The following is a 19,605-nucleotide window of genomic DNA, read 5'->3' as shown; positions in this document are numbered from 1 at the left end:
ATATACGATAACGATAAAAAGCTAAAAAGCAATTGTTCATATACAAAATAAAAGAAATAAGAAAAGTTTTTACACTATAACGATTTGATAACGATTTATCAGTTATGCGATAACAACATATTTTGACAAATCAAATCAGATGACATCATAATCATGGGAAAACATTAAAATCGTAGTAGTAGCAACGATTTTATCGTTTTTCCATGATTATGACGTCATCTGATTTGATTTGTTAAAATATTTTGTTATTTTATACACGATAAATCCTAATCGAATCGTTCTAGTGTAAAAATTTCTCTTATTTCTTTTGTTTTCTATACGAAAAATCGCTTTTTAGCTTTTTTATCGTTATCGTTATTGTTGAAGTATAAACAGGCCTTAACAATCAAATAATTTACTAATAAATGCTGCTCTCAAAAGAAGTGCCTCTCTAGAATAAATAGGATACCATTTTAATACTCAAATAATTTTAAGATAAGCGCTGCTTTCGAATGAATTGCCTCTCTTGGATAAGCACCACACGGAAGCCTTCAGAAAAGTTATAAAGTGCTACTGTACTTTATTATCATAACATGCATTGCAATACAGACTAGCTGTGATGAAATTGTTTCCTTATAGTAGCAAAAGGGCAATCTGCATAGCACCAATAATTATACTGTAAATAAATGACCTGTCACTGTAAAAATAACTTTGATAACAGACATACACATTAATAAGTAACTACAAACTATAATAACTATTAACAAAAGAGTTGAAAGAGCTTCTGGCAATTAATCAATTTGCGGGAAGACATTTTTATATCTTATGATCTGTGAGAAACACATCAAAACCAAATTCTGGGGAGCGTAAGAAATTGACTATTTTTCCACTTCTCAGTGGCGAATTCAAGGGGGTCCCCCAGTCTGCCTGGCCCTTCCCCTAAATTTGTCAAAATTTAAAATAGCGAGATATTTCTTAAAGGCAGGTGTACAAGTAAACAAGAAAAGGAGACGTTGAGGCTCACAGGTTGTTAGGAAGAGTATACTACTGTAACACAGACATATAAATTGTAAAATTTTAAAGCCTCATCTTACAGTTCTTATAATAATAATAATTTTTTTTTTAGTATAGCAACATAAATAATTGAACATTTCCAGCCCCAAAAATTTGACTTAAAAATACCAAAAATGGTGTCTGGCAGGGACAATTAATTTTTTACCATATACTGTAGTTTAATTCACTTTTAAGTATATAAATTCTAACCATGAGACATGCAACCAAAATACAGAGACAGTTTCCGGCAGGAGATACAGTAGTTTACATTTTATTGTTTGTAAATTTTTATTTTTTATGTGCATAGTCAACCATTGCAATAATATTTCTATGCAAATGTTATGTTTGCAATGACAATAGAGAATATTAAACATTTGAATTAACTATTATAATAATGGTTCTTTTGTAATTCTATATGCCATCAATTAACCCATGGAATACAGGGTTGTAGCTGTAGAAAACTAAGGGTGGGTGATACAGTAGACATTTTAAGGGTGGGTAGTTGATAACGTTAGTAAACTCTAAATAATAAGAGTAGATTTTAAGGATGGAAAAGTGAGTTAATAAGGGTGGGAGGAGGACCATGAAATTAGCTTTGGACTGGGTAGAAAACTTCAAGGCTGGGTGGTCCTGCCCACCTCCGCCCAGCATAACTACATCCTTGGGAATATACATATAATAGCATTATATCCGATACTAAACTGATTACATCAAAAACACCTTATTCTTTACGGCCATGTAGTATTAGATATAACGGACACAATGGCGTCTGTCTTCACTTGCAATTTCATGTCAAGCACTCATATTTTTTTTTTATTCAATAAAATGTTATTTTTATTATCTCCTCCACCTATTCTGGGAGAACCATTTTGCTAAATGAATTTGTTTTGTTCCAAGTGTAGATAATTCAATAAATGTTTTGTTTTTGACAATCATGTGACATGCCAAAACATGGTCATGGTGACATCATCTCACGATGATACACAACTATTTTGTCCAAGAAAAATTGATAATCAGGACTGAGCTTAATAGAAAGTGTGTTGCTCTAGCCTTTTAAAATTAATTTTGATATTGTATCTACTGTACACAACACGTTTATAGTGTATTATGTTTTCAATGATTTTTTTATATTTGTTTTTATTATATATTTTGGTTATTTATAGTCATTAATTTCTCATAATGTTTTACAAAGCAAGTAAATTTATGTACAAACAATTATGATGATAATTCAAAGGATACTATGAAATTAACTTTTAAATTTCAGGAAACAATCATTTACATTGATTTACTCAATATTTGAAATGAAAATGAAATAGTTCCCCTAAAACAACACAATTCTGGTAGCAAGATACTATTTTTTTTAAATTGTGTGCCCATATGCCTAAACAGATAAAATAAATAATAAATAAATATTTTATTTAATTTTTTTTATTATGAATTGAAAGTTTAATACTTAATACTTTCTCAATCCCAAGTGTGGGTAATTAAATCTTGTAATTAATGTTTTCAAAGTTGTCATGAATATTCTTGGATGGATGGATTTATTCGGGGTAAACATCACCCACGAAAGTCTAAAGAAGACTTATTTGTAATGGGGTTCTACTGGGCAGTACAAACCCCTACTATTTTCCGAAGAGTGTACTTCACTCTTTAACATGAACATAGACCTTAATGCAAACGGGACAAACAGCTTAAACATCTCATCCGAAATATGGTGCGCTATTATAACTTGCATTTCAGCCCTCCAGCTGAAATACAAAGAGACAGTGATGAGAATCGAACCGGGGACCAAGAGATCTCCACGGTTCAGCGCACACACAGTGGCTGGTTCAGCTGATTGAGCTAAGTTGTTCTCTATATATATTTTATGACTTTTAATATAGTAAGGATACTATTTTAAGCCAAACTATTCTTAACATAGACCATTAAATTGATTAGTGGTCAAAGAGTCAATAAATCAGAAAAATATATTTTTATCTGTTTCACATGCACTAATTTGATGTTTTTAAATAATTGAAATCTTAAAGAGTTTTCTAGATTTTAACACAAAACTTTCAAAGAAGTTTGCTTGTTTTTAAAGGTCAATAAGAGGCTGCATTAGCAGGCGACAGTGTAACGAAAGTGAAAGATACTTCACATAACAAAGGTTTTGGGTGATAATATTCCCAAGGATTAAACTGAGAGTATTTCAAAGTTATCGCTAACCTCCATCTTCTTGCCAAAGTGTCACATAAAAATACTTGGTGCTCTATTATTATCATTCCCATCAATAACTTAATCAGAGCCAGTTGTTTATCAATTTATAGATTGAAAATTATAGTACTACTTTTGGACGTTTAAGAATTGTAAGGCCAAAAACAATAATAAACAAGTCATCTCACCCGTATTTCAAAACTATGATCACCCTTTTCTCTTTAGAAAAATGACATTGGCAGATCAAGAGGTTAAAAAAGGCTCGGTTCTGTTCCTTTCCTTCTGCAGCACCAAAAATAAAAATATTTATTATATTATATCATTGTGCCCATATTTAGGGCACAGTTACCAACTTAGAGATTTGAAATGCGTGACTAGTACACCAGTTAAGTGGTGGGGAGGGCCCGGGGTTTCCAGGGGTAGAACCTCGGTGTGGGCCAGATCCAGTCACATCAACAGCTGATTGTGACAATGAACGTGCAAAACCGCACGTGACTAGATTCTACTAAATGCGTGGTTGGCTAGGTTGTTTTGGTGGGGAAAGTGAAATTTTCCCTGCTGAATTGATTCTCAAATGAGATAACAAAAGCCCTCTATTGACTCTACTACTGCATGACCTTCTTTATATATTTAATAAAACCAATTTCTTCTAATTTTTAAACACATTTTACCCTGAATTTGTTATCATGCATAGACTTGTGCTAAATGTGTGACAAATGATCATGCATGTGTTTCTGCAAAATGCGTGTTTCTTCCAAAACCACTTTGAAATGCGGGACCGTCCCTCACGATGCGAAACGGTTGGTAACTATGTTAGGTGAACATCTTTTCCCTCATAGACCTTATGTCCTTGACTGGCGTTCCAGCCCTAACCCTCACAGAAACACCCTAATTTCCAGAGCGCAATTTACTAAATATTTTGAAATGCAGTTGACTATATTTATATTGCTTTTTTTGTTGCAAAATAGATGTGCTTTGACTTCTGATTTCAATACTTCAAAAGTTACAGACTTTGTTTTGATTTATGCTTACAAAAAATGATGTTTTGGTTTGTGAAAGGCCCATTCTAACTTATTCCATTCTATTATATTAACCTATTTTTGTTTTCATGCCTTTTTTATGTTATTTATATATTAGGCCACTTGTAAAAGATTTTAAAGACCACTACATATATATCTATTATTTTTTGTATTGCGTTCTGGAATAAAGGGGCTCTAATACAACAATACACAAACATCAAAACAGCTTAGAATGTAATCAGTTTACATTAACTGACTTGAAATATCTTTTCATTTATTTATTCATGTGACATCATTGGCTGGGAGACACAAAAGCAGGAAACCCAGACAACTTTACTTGTATTTTAAAATTTCTTTAGTGTTAACCACAATAAAAGAACAGCAAAAATGGCTTTATGAAGCATTAGTGTCTGTCTAAGCAAGCGACATATTTTGCCAAAAACACACTAAAAAACCAATAAATTCTAAGACATGACGACAAAAGCCAATCAATGTGTGTACAATGGATAGAAGTTGGCACTTACCCAAAGTGTCTAACCTGCAATAACTTCTCAACTTACCATACAACTTTACTTTCAATACAGATTTTCTATTTTAAAGGCAGAATTTGATAACGTTATCAAAATACTCTAATAATACTATTTGAATTTGGAACAAGTCCCAGGAGAGAAATGTGTAAAACTGTCATATACCTGCTGTCAATTTCGACTTAGAATAATGCATGCAGAACTCTTAAAATAAACCATACAGGGTCCCTAGCCTATGAACTTGGCTGGCATAGATTTTCCGAACATCTTAGGGACTTGATATTAGCATATGAAACGAATTTCTGTAATTAGCTTTGATAATGAATTTAGAACAGCACAAAACAGCATGTATTTTGAAATAAGTCTTTGCCATTAATTTATTACAAATAACATTACTGGGGTATTATTAATAACTACTATGCTTCAAATAGCGCTGTCATTCAAACATGCTGTTGATCATTGCCACGTTAACAACCTTCAAGGATGTGCTTGCCAAAAATAAATCTCAACTAGTTAATAATGATAAAAAACATGTCATTTTATAAGGTGCCCACAGCCCCATTTTCTTTTATCTGTTGTTTTTTATTTTATTTACTTATTTTATAAATTGTTTATTAAATATGTTACTAAAAACAAATTTAACCATTGGAGAAACCAGGCCAAAAAAAAAAGATAATAAATTTGAATTTAACATAATGATTATTTTTCAAATCATCTAAACTTGACGTGGCTTTTTATGCAGTATAAAAAAGTGCAAGCAAAGATATATGTGTTGTTAGGATCGACGTCACTATAACAACACGACTTAGCTCGCACATTTCTAAACTGCATAAACAGTCGCGTCTAGTGGTTAGATGGTTTGAATTACATTAAATTTTAATTCATTATTGAAAAGTATTGCAAGAATCGTTATTTTTAACTATAATTTAAATAAATGTTAAGTGAAGTACCAGTTTAGACAGGTTTCTTTTTGGCATTTAAAAATAAATGCCAAAAAGAAACCTGTCTAAACTGGTACGTCACTTAGGCCCTCCAACATGGCGTTGGAGGCCTCACTTTTTTCTGTACAAGAATTGGCCAACGAGCAATTCAGCTATTATAGTAGAGAACAGTGGTTTGAACCAACTTCGCTAAAAACAATAACACCTTTTTCCTCGAAGTCATGTGAGTAGCTTCACGAACATCGTCACAAAACGCACATGGTTGTAAACTCGCTGCACAGCGTCTTGTTGCTGAGAGGCTAGTAATGTTATAGAAAGAATGATACTGCTATGCAGTGTTCACTGTTATAATTTCAGAATAAAAACTTTTAAAAATAATTGAGTTTTCTTGAAGCTGTAATACTTGCTTTTACTGTAATTTAACTGTAGAATGACATACGCTATCTGACCATGCGTGAACTTTGTATCACATGGTTCTGGGTTCCGTTGCGTGATCGATGGTGTTGCGTGAAATACAAGTATTTCCAGTTGTTTGTTGTTTAATAATCGGCCGATAAAGTTGAAATTTCTTTATTTTAAAGTTTGGAGATTAAAATCGGTGTGGTTATACACGATATTCCGAGTCCTCCAGGCATTACTTCAAGAGGGGTTTATTCCAAATGAAGCTCTGAAGTGAGAGTTTATGTAAGTGGGAGGCAGGGAAAGATTTGGGGGGGGGGAATGCCGGTTCCCCCTCAATTATTAATCGCCTAAAATGCCTCAGACGTTATTTCCGGGTGTCTAGAAAACAAAATTCGCTGTGTGGTGGCTCTAGAATTTACAATACGTTCAGGGGAGGGAGAGGGGAAGGAAGGTGGAGGGGAGGGAGTGCGAAGCAATTAGTAAAGCTTTGTCCCTCGAACACGCCAAACTAACACTGCAGACTACACTTAAGTATAACCACCACTTTGTGCAACACTACCATGCACTGCCCAACAGAAGAACATAATACCAAGTTTAGTTAATGATTGTGGCATATCTGGGTAAGGGGTGCCAAATAAAATCATGGTCAAGTAATTAAAAAAAATATGAAGTATTAAAAAAAATAAAAGTATGAAGACAACTCACCACAAGAAATCATTTGCACCTACACTCAAATATATAAAGTAAGTGTATCCATTCATTTTTTAAATCTATCACAGATTTATTATTACCAACTGTTTTTGAAAACAGAATTTAATGGTGACATTTTCTATGACGTAAAGCATTTATAGGTCGTTAAAAACACGAAGCACAATATAAATCTAATAATAAAATATATTCTCTTTTCAATACGCTATTAACCAGTATCAAATGACAAATACGTATTTCTCATATCATCAACCATTTAATTTATTTCATCATTAAAAATATTTAGAATACACGTATGCCTTATTCACATCAATCTTTTAATGTGATTTTTTATTTTTAACATCATGATGCCCGATGAAAATGAGCAAGTTAAGATCATGATCTTGGATTGGACATCACGTCAAAGCGACCCAAGGATCATGTTAAGACATCAGGATCTTGGTCCAAAATTACGATACATTTGAAACAGCATGAGATCAAATTCAACCAATCAGTGTTTGACTTAAAAACCAGCAAGGTCAAAGTAAGACTTTTTTTAAGGAAAAGGATTGGTAGAAATCTGAAATGAACCAAAAATTGCAAAACATGGTGCATCATGGGACTGCTAGAGTAAATGAATGTATTGTCAAGTGTGGTGAATGCAAAACAGTAACACAAGTTTTTGTGTTATTTTCTCGTCAGTATTTGTAGCCTTAAAAAAAAAGGAAATAAAGGAAAACCAAAACACATTATTTAACAAACCTGAAACCTGTAAACAAAACTATAGACACTCTAAAGCATGAAGATTATAGTAGGAGAAAATTGCATCTGACCATCACAAGGCTTAATGGCTTGAAGATGCCAAACCAACCGACTGAGAGAAAGATTTGTAGCCTATACAATGAAAACTCTAGACCGCAAAACCATAGTTGAAAGACTAGCCAGGCTAGGTAAAGCAAGAAGGCCAAGAACTTAACACAAAGTGATCATAATCACTTTGTACGGTGTGCACACATGCCCACAATATCATCCCTGTCACTTGACATGAAGAAAGGACTTATGATGCTGTAAAAATATTTCATGGATTTTTTTAACAAGTATGGAGAAAAGAATGCCATAAATGTTTTGTGTGGTGTATATGATCTTTCCATCTATTTTTGGAGCTTCCGGTATACAAATGTTTTACCCAATAACTAATTATTCTTTAATGTCTTATTCAAACACGTTTCATTCAAACAAAATGACTATGACAACAAAGAATGGACCCTTTAACTATGATTGACACATTCACGTTAATGGACTTACCAATGTTTTACTACAAAAATATTTAAATTGATAACCAAACAATTTAAGGGTTTATGCAAAAGATATTGGTAAGGAAAACTTTCACACCATAAGAGAATCCACATTAAAACTAGGAGATACACATTACTGTGAAGGTACCATGTATGACAGTTGCATATCAACAAACACCATTGCCTTGTAAATCTACACAAGACATTTTTAAAAGAAAAAAATCGGAATCTCAGCTAGTAATGGTCAGCGGCGTAGGCTAGTTTCGGCGTGCGGGAGGGGGAAGGATGCATCCCAGGATGTGGAGCTAAAATTTAATGGCCATTTTTATATTTTAAGCCACTTAGTGGAACTAATTTGCTGCCATGGGGGGAGTCTATACCCATGGTGGTCATGTGATGTCATAGGTGTAAACATAAAGTGCAATCGGTGTAAAAGTGTAGGAAGAGCAAATGTGATATGGTTTTAAAACAACACAAAAATAGTGTTCATACACTCATGCTGGCATTTCCTATTTAATTTATACTATGGAAGTCATGTAGTCTTTCATGAGCCATAAGGCAGCCTAGAAATCAGTTTTCCCACTCAAATTGACTCAGATTGAGTCCTGCAGTGCCTAATCTGATGGTAGAGACATTGGTGTCTAGGCCTAACTCATCTTGAAAAATCTAAATATTTTAGGCCTACAGTATATCCTTTGGAGCACTAGCTAAACATCCTGAAAATGTTCAATTTACATGCAATTTAGAGGAGTTCACTGCCATTCCAAACAACATTATTTAACTTCATTGATATCATTTTATACAGCAAAAACACTTTAAAAAAGCCAGTTTTTTAATTTTTTAAAAATTTTGAGCAATGCTTGTTGTGTCAGTTTACACTGTATAAATTGAATCTTGTCGCAGATAATTTTTCTTTTTTATCACTGATTAATTCAAGGTTTTAAAAGGAGTAAATACTTACCACTTTTCATGATTCAGATCTAAAAAATAAGGTGATAGTAATTCGTAACAGCAAACAAAATATATCACCATAGTTTACTTTCAAGGAAGGAAAGGTTTTTATACCAAGATTTACAATTCCTGAACAAATCACGACCTTTGTTGATCTATATATACACACTGTGACTTATGCTAGGCACATACAAGTGCATAGTACACATAACATTGACTTGGCATTACTAGGGTGAAAACACAATCAGGTACAGAAAAAGCAAATGCTCTTCATTGTATATTTTATTCATTTTCTAATCTTTTTTCTAGGTAGAGGCCAAGGGTTCTTACTTCAGTCTCCAAATACTTCTAGTGACCTAGATAAAGAAAGCTCAGGTCAATCTTGCGCAAAGGGAAGGTGGATAGGGAAGGGATCTCGGAGGACTCAGGGCAGATAAAGGTTCAAGTAAATAGAATTAATCACTCAATATAAAAATGATTGGTGTGTATAAATCAAAATTTAGATTCAGTTTAATAGACCAACTCGATCAAAAATGCCAAATTTTCAGATACCTGTGATAAACTTATAGCTTGAATATTCATTCAATGGTAGGATGAAAAAGGACCTCAAAACACTAATAACATTATCCCTGTTTTTGTATTTACTTTTTAATTATTTATGTTAATTATTTGTTTAATCATTGTATACTATCTTGAGAAAATACAAAAGAAATTATGAAATATGTATTTAAATTTATTATAAGCTTTCAATTGAAAGAAAATATATTATTGTCAATAAAACATGACACGCAAACTGATACTTATAATCGCTAGAAGTGAATTTAAGGATTTTTGTAATTAATCAGGCAAAATTGGTATCCACAATATATGTCTCATTGAAATACTATCAGACTACAATATTATTTTACATATCAAGAATTAGGACTTCCTCGGAATATAGTGGAAATAAACTGAATCTCATAAAAAAAAAAACTGTGATTCATGTAGCATTGAAACCTCTACTGACAATTTCATTCCATAAAAATAACAACATTGTTTTACTCAAGGGAACATAAATTAGGAAACTGATAATATACAATCATAATTTAATCATTTAATAACAAAACATTCAACACAACCATCTACAGACTGTACATAATTTTAAAAGAATTAATTCTAGAATACTGTTTTTTATTTTATAAATCATACCTTATTTATTAACAGCAACATCTATTAATATCAAAAACCATACGTGTTTGAAATTCCAAACATAATGAATATAATTATAAATAAATGTGCCCGCTCAAATAAACACCTCCTCCAGAGCCTCATAATAAACCTCTCCCTTGAATAAATTCCCCCTCCCTCCAAATGACTATACACAAAACTAATGGAAGCAACATCATTTTCCATATATTCTATTCAGAGTCTACTCTAGTAGAATTACATTTTTTCCGATCTGGTTAGAATCAATAAGTCTTTATGATCATGCAATAACATATTTTGAAGGTAATCAAATGTTGTAGTTCTACATTTACAGTGAAATTATGTAATTGTATTAAATAAATAAAAAATAAATGCCTCCTTCAAATACCATTCTCAATAATAAATGCCCCAGGGTGTTCAAATATGGTATGGTACAGTACAGTATGGTATTGAAATGCTAAATAACAGACTGATTTGTTTATATGTGTTTACAGTTGGTCACGTGACAAAACATGGGTATAACATGGAAAACATTACAGTGCGATCAGTTTGTAAGTATAGGGAAAGATAAGGTTATGTTTGCAAAAACATCCACCCACTGTTAATGTGAAAAATAAATGGCAAAAAAAGGCAACCAGAACACTGCGTTTTGCATTTATGTACGCAAAAACTAAACACAAATTTGGGGATTGCCATAATAGTCACCAAATTCATTCATTGCATTTTGCCAAATTTGAAACTAATTGGACTTGCCAATTTTCGAATTCAGTTATCGTGGTATGGTAACAAGCAGCGACTTTTTCCTTTTTGAAATAGAGTAAAGCAACACCTACTGTAATGAGCAAGTATACAAGAAACTAGTGATGCACTGCATTGTATCACATCTCAAAAACCAGAGCCTTGCTGGCATCAACGTTCCTATGCATGATACATGACTTAAAAAGTATATAGGCCCTATTTACTACTACAAGTACTAATAGCTATGCTAGCACTATCAATTAACCTGCCCTGGTTAGCTTGCCTTGGATAACACGACAAAATTGTACTAGTATTACTACCTGTACCTGTCTCTTATACACATCTAGATGTGTATAAGAGACAGTATATACACGTGTATATACATATACATATATATGTATATATATGCGTGTGTATATATATATACACGCGTGTATATATATATATATATACACGTGTATATATATGTATATATATATATTATGCATATATATACGTGTATATATATATGTATACGTGTATATGAGTATAATCCATTTAGGTGTTGCATTAATGTCAAAAATAATTTTTGACTTAAACTTAATAAAATTGTTATAATATGAATGGCTGGTATCTGTAGTTTACTGGAACAAAACAAAAATCATGAAATTTTAACTCCGCATTCTAGGATCATACCACTTTTCATATAGGGGGTATATAATATGAATGTTACGGATGGCATTTTAATAGAAGAATATATCTTTTATATAAAAAACCTTAAATCTTTCAGATTCTTTGATTATTGGTAAGTGTAAGGGTGAAACATGTCTTAATGAATATACATGAAAAATTAGTAAATATTGCTGGTAATTAGTAAAAATACCTAATTAGCTGTAGTCCAAAATTCAGATGTCCGTCCGTAATGCAAATTAGCTTAAATGTTTATTCATGCTTCTATACAATAGATTACAATTAAAAAAACATATTAACTTATCTCTACTACATTGATGATTACAAAATAACTTAATAAAACATAACATAACATATAACATAATAAAAAATTTGTTAACGTTGAAATTTTAATTACACATTTCATTAAAAATTAATTAATGTTGTTACGGACGGACATGTTACGGACGGACATGCCACATAAAATACATTTTGATTGGCCAATTTATGTTAAACAATGTTGAAATGAATTATACTGAAGATGTTTATGTTTAGCAATTTTTTTCTCATAAAATCTATCAGTAAATTGGTGGAAATATTCATTTAGTGATGTAACCTCAGGGTAAATGTCCATCTGTAATGCACTTGGGTGTAATGTTCCTTCATATGCTTCAAATTTACAACATTTTTACGATTCATACAGAACTCCTTGGACATTTATAAATGTAGACTCATGGTACAATTGTTTTTGACATAAAATTTCAATTAAAGCTACTAATTAAAATATTGTTAGACAGATATCTGTTTTACCGGCGGACATGCTAGGCAGTGTATGTTAAATTTACCATGGGCCAACCAAACTACACTTTAAATTTAACAATCGATCAATTATTACATCCCAATATCATTTTTCAAAGGTAGCAATTTAATCAAATTATTATGAAAAATAATTTAGATATTATTTAGTTTAATAACTTATTTTCTCTGAAATTATTGCAATTATATAGGACCTACTGTAGGTTATGACGAATGTCAGTTTATATACTGTTAAATTGCTTGAACATAAAACATTTTACAAACAATCATCATTAGAGATGCTGTTATAATCCTAAATTTAAGAAAAGTCAATTATCATTTTAAAAAACAAATTTTTTCATTAATATTTATCATTAGGATGTTTGTTCCAGAAGTGTCCGTCCGTAACACAAGAAAAATGTCCGTCCGTAACATTTTCTTTTTGTTAATAACTCAAAGAAAAGGAAGTATTTAGTAACCAAACCAAGTCTCATTAATAGACGAGTAAAATAACTTAATTTAGCAATGAAAAATTTTTGTCAGCTCTCGCTTCCCTAGATAGAAATTTCTGCTAAATTGTAAAAATTAGAAACAGCGAATTCTATCTTGTCCGTCCGTAATGCTCACATTTTCGCTGTTCTATTTTTAGTAACAATATCAATCCGCACAAATTTTTTTTGTAAGATAAAGTGTATACTATTCTTGCATATGAAACATATAATGAACCAGCTAAGAGTGGCATAAAATGTTTTTGGAGAATTGAAATTGAAAGTTTTGAAAAAGTGTCTGTCCGTAACGATGGATTATACTCATATACGTATACGTGTATATATATGTATACGTGTATATATATATATATTTATATACGTCTATATATATATATGTATATATATATATAAATATATAAATAAAATATATAAATGAATGTAAATGGCAGGACTACTTAACCTTCCCCAACCCACCAAAAAAAAATTAAAAAATAAAATAAATAAATTTAAAAAAAAAAAAATTAAAAATTGGGAGTTGCGTTAAGTGAGTTGCTGTTCCAGCACCTTTGGTAATCAAATTGGTAAGTTGAACATTTAGCTTACTGGCACTTTTTCCCTTGGTTGGTTTCATAACTAATTTCTAATTACAGAATTTAATTTTCTATATTGAATACACAGTACACTTACTTTACACAAGGTACAGTTTGGTTGAATTCCCTAGATCCATAGCATTGGATACCTGCTAGAGGGCGACATATCACTTTAGTTGTCTCAACATCTTGATATTTCACTTTTCCATACTTAAAAATAAAAACAATCTTAAAATTAATTTTCATTCCAAATAAATTAACAACATATTGTTGCTAAATTGGATGTCTGTATGGTAATGTAATTCGACAGGCAAATTACAGTAATATTTTTAGCAAATTTCTTTGAAAAAATTTCGTAGGCATAGGGCCTAGGCCTAGCTAGGTTTACAGTAATTTCATTTTACAGTAGTTTGGAACGATATCAGGAGTGGGGGTGGTGGCAGTGGCCTACTAGGACTACAATTTATTTGAAGCTATCTTGGGTCCGATCGTCCACACCAGTTGGGCCCACTCATCTGTCACCCGAAGTTTTCATTACGATGATCAAGGACGTATACTCTCTAGGCCCTAGGCTAGGCTTAGATTGCTGACGATAACACGATATCACTGACTGAACGGTCTACCACCCTCGCATCCCAGTAACTACTGTACTGTACTGAACTAGGCCTAGCTTAGGCCTAATGTTTTTGTGGAAAGTTAGATAGTTGTTATGTACCCGACAGTCGGCTGCCCTTATATCTTCACTTGTCTTCAATTTGCATTCAAAGGGTACATTGCTGCATAGCCAACTGTCGGGGATATAGTACCTTCATATGACTACTCCATAGAGATAATAATAAGAATACTAGAGCGCTAACTGTGTGTGTACCATCCAAAATGGCTGCCATAGATTTAGCCAATCAAATTTACTCAGAGGGTTCAGTACAGCTAGCTACCCATATGTTTGAAACTCGAGCGTTGCGGTGTTTGGGTGTAATGTACACGATTTTAATTTTCATTCCTTGGTACTTTATTTTTTAATAAGATGCTCCACTTGACCTCGTTTTGGCTACAGTAGTTTAATAATTTGTTATTACCATTACTCATTATCATTAATGAAATAATAGTCAGTCAGAGGGCTTATTAATATGTAATAATATGTATACTAAGCCTGAAGGTGGCACTTTATTACGACGGCCATCTTGGATGGTACACATACATAACTCTGCATTGCTGCGCCATCTTGTCAGCACTCTAGTTGTTTAATAGTTCTATGGACTACTCATACAACAGAAAAAAACGTCACATGGAGTTAGTGAAAAATGGAGATCTAAATGAAAAAAACGATGTATTTCAGCAAGTATTAAAACCTTTTTGTTTTATTTTAGGCCTTCTTCAAAATACCTATGCCACAGCAGTTGATTTTTTTTGCCGTAAAAACCAAAATAGTTTCATCCATGCCGATTTGTCGATCGGTTAGCGCGAGTCCTGACTGAACTCTGCAGAAACTTCACATCGAACTTCGCATCGCGATGTAAAACAAAATGTCGGAAAACTTTTCTTTGACGCATGCGCATTTGCATAAATGTCTACATACACACACGCACATACTACACCCAATAAAAAACAAAAGAAATGTGAAGAGTGATTAAAATAGTTACTATTGCATTACATGCATAGGAACTAAAAAAATCAGATGGGGGGGGGGAGGTTAATTTTACTTTTCCGCATATCAATATTCTTTCTGCACGCATCCTAATAAAACTAGTTTTAACTAAAATTTGCATAATAATGAACCGTAACGAGGAAACATGTTTCTAAACATTGCTCGCGGAACGTACGCTCGCTCACAGCGTATGTAATTGAATGTTGATTGGTCATTTTGTCACCCGAAATCAGTGCAAGACCCCCCGCAACGATTAAAGCCCAGCTTAGAAAATTAAACACGGTGGCGCACCAGGCCTAGTTACTTTAGGAACACAGCCAAGCTTGAGATAAGCCACCTAGTTCAACCCAGTGAGTTGAGCCGGGTTTATCCACCTAGTCTGAACTAGGCTTTAAATGAATTACTTAATCACAAATTCAACATAGATAACAATTTTTATTAACAACAAAAAGTTGAGCACAACACGCCAAAGCAAAATACACTACAAAATAAACTTGGTTTAGGCCTAATGTATAATTGTAGATTTTGAAGTTAAGAGACCTGTTTCTTAATGGCAAAACAATAGTGTAAGTAGGCCTAGACTATGTACAGTCAATAGGCCCATTCAATTTTTTTTTTTTTTTTTGGGGGGTTTTTTTTTTTTTTGGGGGGGGGGGGGATTTATTTTAAACTACTCTTTGTCACCTACACTGGTTACCTGTTAAGCAACGCATCTCATTTAAATTGTTGCATTTCACATATAAATCATTAAATAATAAATCACCCTCATACATATCCAACCTGATTAAACTTCACTCCACCACTTGTTCTAGAGCTTTACGATCTACATCTAGTTCATCTACATTATTCATCCCTTCATGTCGTACAAGAACGTATGGTGAAAGAGCATTTTCCGTTGCTGCTCCCAAGGTGTGGAATAGCTTGCCTATCTTTGTTCGTGAGTCTCCTTCCGTTGAGATATTTAAAAATCGTCTCAAGACTCATCTCTTTAGTTTATTTCAATTTGCAAATTTCTAGAGCATAGAGACCTATGTATTTTGCGCTTTACAAATCCAAATTATTATTATTATTATTATTAAACCACGTAGTAAGTAGGTCTTAGTGTAGAATAGTCTTCCCTTGTTCGGTGAGGCCTAAACGATCCAGCCTAGGCCTAAGCCTACACCAACTGCCGCCGAGCACGTTTCCTGCTGGACCTCTATCTAACCCAAAACACAAACATTTCTCACACAATTACATTTTTATTTTATTCAACTTATACGGCAAGAACAGAACAGGTGAACAAGCACCTCTACAGAGCCGTCTTACCATACACATCTAACACCCATGTTAGGTCATGTGACACCCATTACTGAATCGGTCTTGAGTTAGTTTGAATTTAACTAAACAAATTCCCTGACATAATACATTTGAATTAGATATGGTTTACTACAAACAATACCACTGGGATTCAATAGTAAAAACACATCAATGTTTGCTATATTTTTCCATAAATAACTATTCATTTTTGGCCAATGCCTAATTCAATAGTTAAAATTACAAATTAACTTAGAAATAGGCCATCAATAGATTTAATGAAAAATATTTTGAAAAAATACTTATTATGAAACAAATCAAATGGGAATGAAACTTTGGTAATTGTTGATAAAAATAGAATTTGATAATTCTAGCAGTTTTAACAAAACTTATGTTGTGCAAATTTTTATGCTACTTTTTACTTTTCCTATAGAATTTTTTTTTTTTTTTTTTTTTTGGAAATCATTAATTATTAATGAAGTCAATGATAGCTAATTATCACTCAATCAATTAATCTTTCAAATAATTAATCAATCAATCAATCATTTATCTACTCTTATGTAATATCCTCTTTAATACAGTACAGTATATGTGGCAAAGACAAGCCAAACCAGTCACTCGTCGCAAAAATCGATTTTGAGTTATTAATACAGTGTTATAGAGTAAAATAATAGCTATAAAATGGTAAAACAAATCATTCAAATCGGACATTTCCTTATGAAGTTACAAGCGTTTAAACACACAGCTGTTTAAAGAACAATATATGAGAAATCAACCTTCAAAGTTTATGATTTCAGGCATTTCTCATGCAGAAACTACCTTTAAATCCTTAAAAAGTGTTGTTTTAACATTGAAAATGGGGAAAATAACAGCATAGAATGATGTGTGCATATATAAAGGTTAGTTTAGTGCAATAAAATAGATTTTTTTAAATTTGACATTCCAGCATGTTTTGGCCACTTTCTCTGAAACACAATTTGCGACGAGTGACTGGTTTGGCTTGTCTTTCCCACATATGCTGTTGTACAATATTAATTTCCTATCTTTGAAAAGTACATAAAATAAGAACAAATTACAGTTAAGAACATTTTGAACCTGAAATTATGCCTGGGTAAACTTTTAGTGGTTCTTCAAAAAATGTGTACTGATCCATCACTAGATAAAGACTTGCCAAATGAACATAAAAGATAAAATAATATTATCATTCTAAAATTCTATATACTATACATTTATTACCTTTTCTTAAAGTTAAAAGGTTATATATAAATAATTTTACAATGACTCAATGACCAGGGTAAAGCGAATAGAGGCCTTCTTCCATACAGTAGAACCCCTATTAAGGGGACACCTTCTTGACCCATAAAAGTGTCCCCTTAATAAGGGCGTCACCTGAACAGGGGTACCCCTATTCAAAAAGCTATCAATGACAATACAGTATATTAAGTTGAATGATTTTGAGACTGCTGTATTTGTTGTGACAATAGAAAACAAATTAAGTTTCCCCTTAATAGGGGTTAAATATGTACTGATTTGACCATTTGGCACACTCAGAAAGTATCCCTGTCCCATGAATAAGGGTTGGCTGCAAAGGAGGGGTTCTACTATATTATAATTATTATTCTATATCTATTATTATTATTATTATTAACTACGTATAAAAATAACAACCTATATTACATAAATAAAGAATAAACATTGAAATTAATCAACACAGCAGATATTTTTTCCATTATGCATTTTTCCCCAAGAACATGATCATGGGCTAATAATAGCCGAGTAACCTTGGCATTTAGATAGATGAATTTAGTGTTTTGAAACTGCTATTGTATATTAGAACAAAAACAACATAAACAATCAATGCTATCTGAGTCTAAAATTCTACAATGATGATGATCTCAAAAGTAATCAACTCCCATTTTTTCTGCTTTGACAACATTTAATTTTCCACAGTAAAAACACATCTTTTGAAATACAAAAAAAAAATCTGCATTCAATCATGCATAACTAAATTATGGTACCTGGGAATCAAGGTATAAGCATTTATTTTCAAAAGAGCTAGGTGAAAGCTAATTTATAAGCTTACATTTGGAGAAACGAATTAAAGGGTGGATTAAAAATGGCTGTTTTTAACATCACTGTTTTAACAATGTATGTAAATAAATAATTCTAATATCTAAACCAACAATCAAATTATGTTGAAAGTGGTACTTAATCTAAGTAACAATAAGAATTTTTATCACCCAAAAAAATGCACCATACGAGAGGCTAGGTTTAGGGAACAAAAAAGGGGAACCACAAAAGAGTGAAACAAAAGAGGGAAGCAAAGAGAAAATACTAAAGTAAATTCACTTTATTACTTTTTTTACGAGGTTAATAAATTCAATGAAATTCACTATGTCTTCTATGGGAGGGGCCCAGTAGGAAAACCATCACACTGAAAGAATAAATCACCGATGATTTTTAAATATTTAGGTAATATTTTCCTTAACTTTCTATTATTGTTATATAATTACTACTTTGTGTTTCTATTAATTTTCCTACATTTTTTATACCACTACCAATACTGATTTGATGAACTTCCTCAGTACATCAAATCGGCTGTTTCTATCGAGTCCTTCAAAAAACCCTACTAAAAACTTTTCTGTTTAACAATGCTGAAAATGCATGTATTTTTCCTTGTTTCATCTGGGGTGGTTAATGATGCATGTGCTATTGTTTGTGGGGTGTCCAAAGCTGGGCCCCATCTGTTCCTTACTCGAGACAACGTAGTTGTCTTTTGCAGTGCACGGCAGTAGAGCCGAGGGCTTATTCTGAGGTGGAAGCTACCTGACGGAGCCAAGCATACTGCCTAACGGAGTATCTGCGTGCACCCGGGTGTGACAGCGACGTTGTTTTCAACATCGGTGGGTGGAGCCTTGTTCTGGATACTTATACCGATAGCGCAAATGCTTTTTCTGAACTGTTTTAGTTTAAGTACCGTAGTTTAAGTCAAAATTGTTTACTGCTGTTATCTTTTCTTTTTGTAAAACGCATTGAGGCTTTTTTGCGGAATGTGCTATAGAAGTATGGAATTATTATTATTATTTATGATGGCATTGCATGGCCTTGATGAAAAACACCCTTGTGTGAATCAAGTTTTGCATGTTGAAATAAATAAAGCATTATCATTAATT

At 32.5% G+C, this 19,605-nt stretch overlaps 1 protein-coding gene across 1 annotated transcript in view; it reads right to left on the bottom strand.

Moving 5' to 3' along the window:
• LOC117105991 (histone deacetylase 4-like) overlaps positions 1 to 19,605 on the bottom strand; it is a 69,360-nt gene that overhangs the window by 44,562 nt on the left and 5,193 nt on the right. The window lies entirely within an intron of this gene.

Source organism: Anneissia japonica, unplaced genomic scaffold (assembly GCF_011630105.1).
Source record: "Anneissia japonica isolate Jap-2015-1 unplaced genomic scaffold, ASM1163010v1 scaffold284860_len1800451_cov186, whole genome shotgun sequence".
NCBI classification, from domain to species: Eukaryota; Metazoa; Echinodermata; class Crinoidea; order Comatulida; family Comatulidae; genus Anneissia; species Anneissia japonica.
This window is presented reverse-complemented; position numbering and strand designations above follow the sequence as displayed.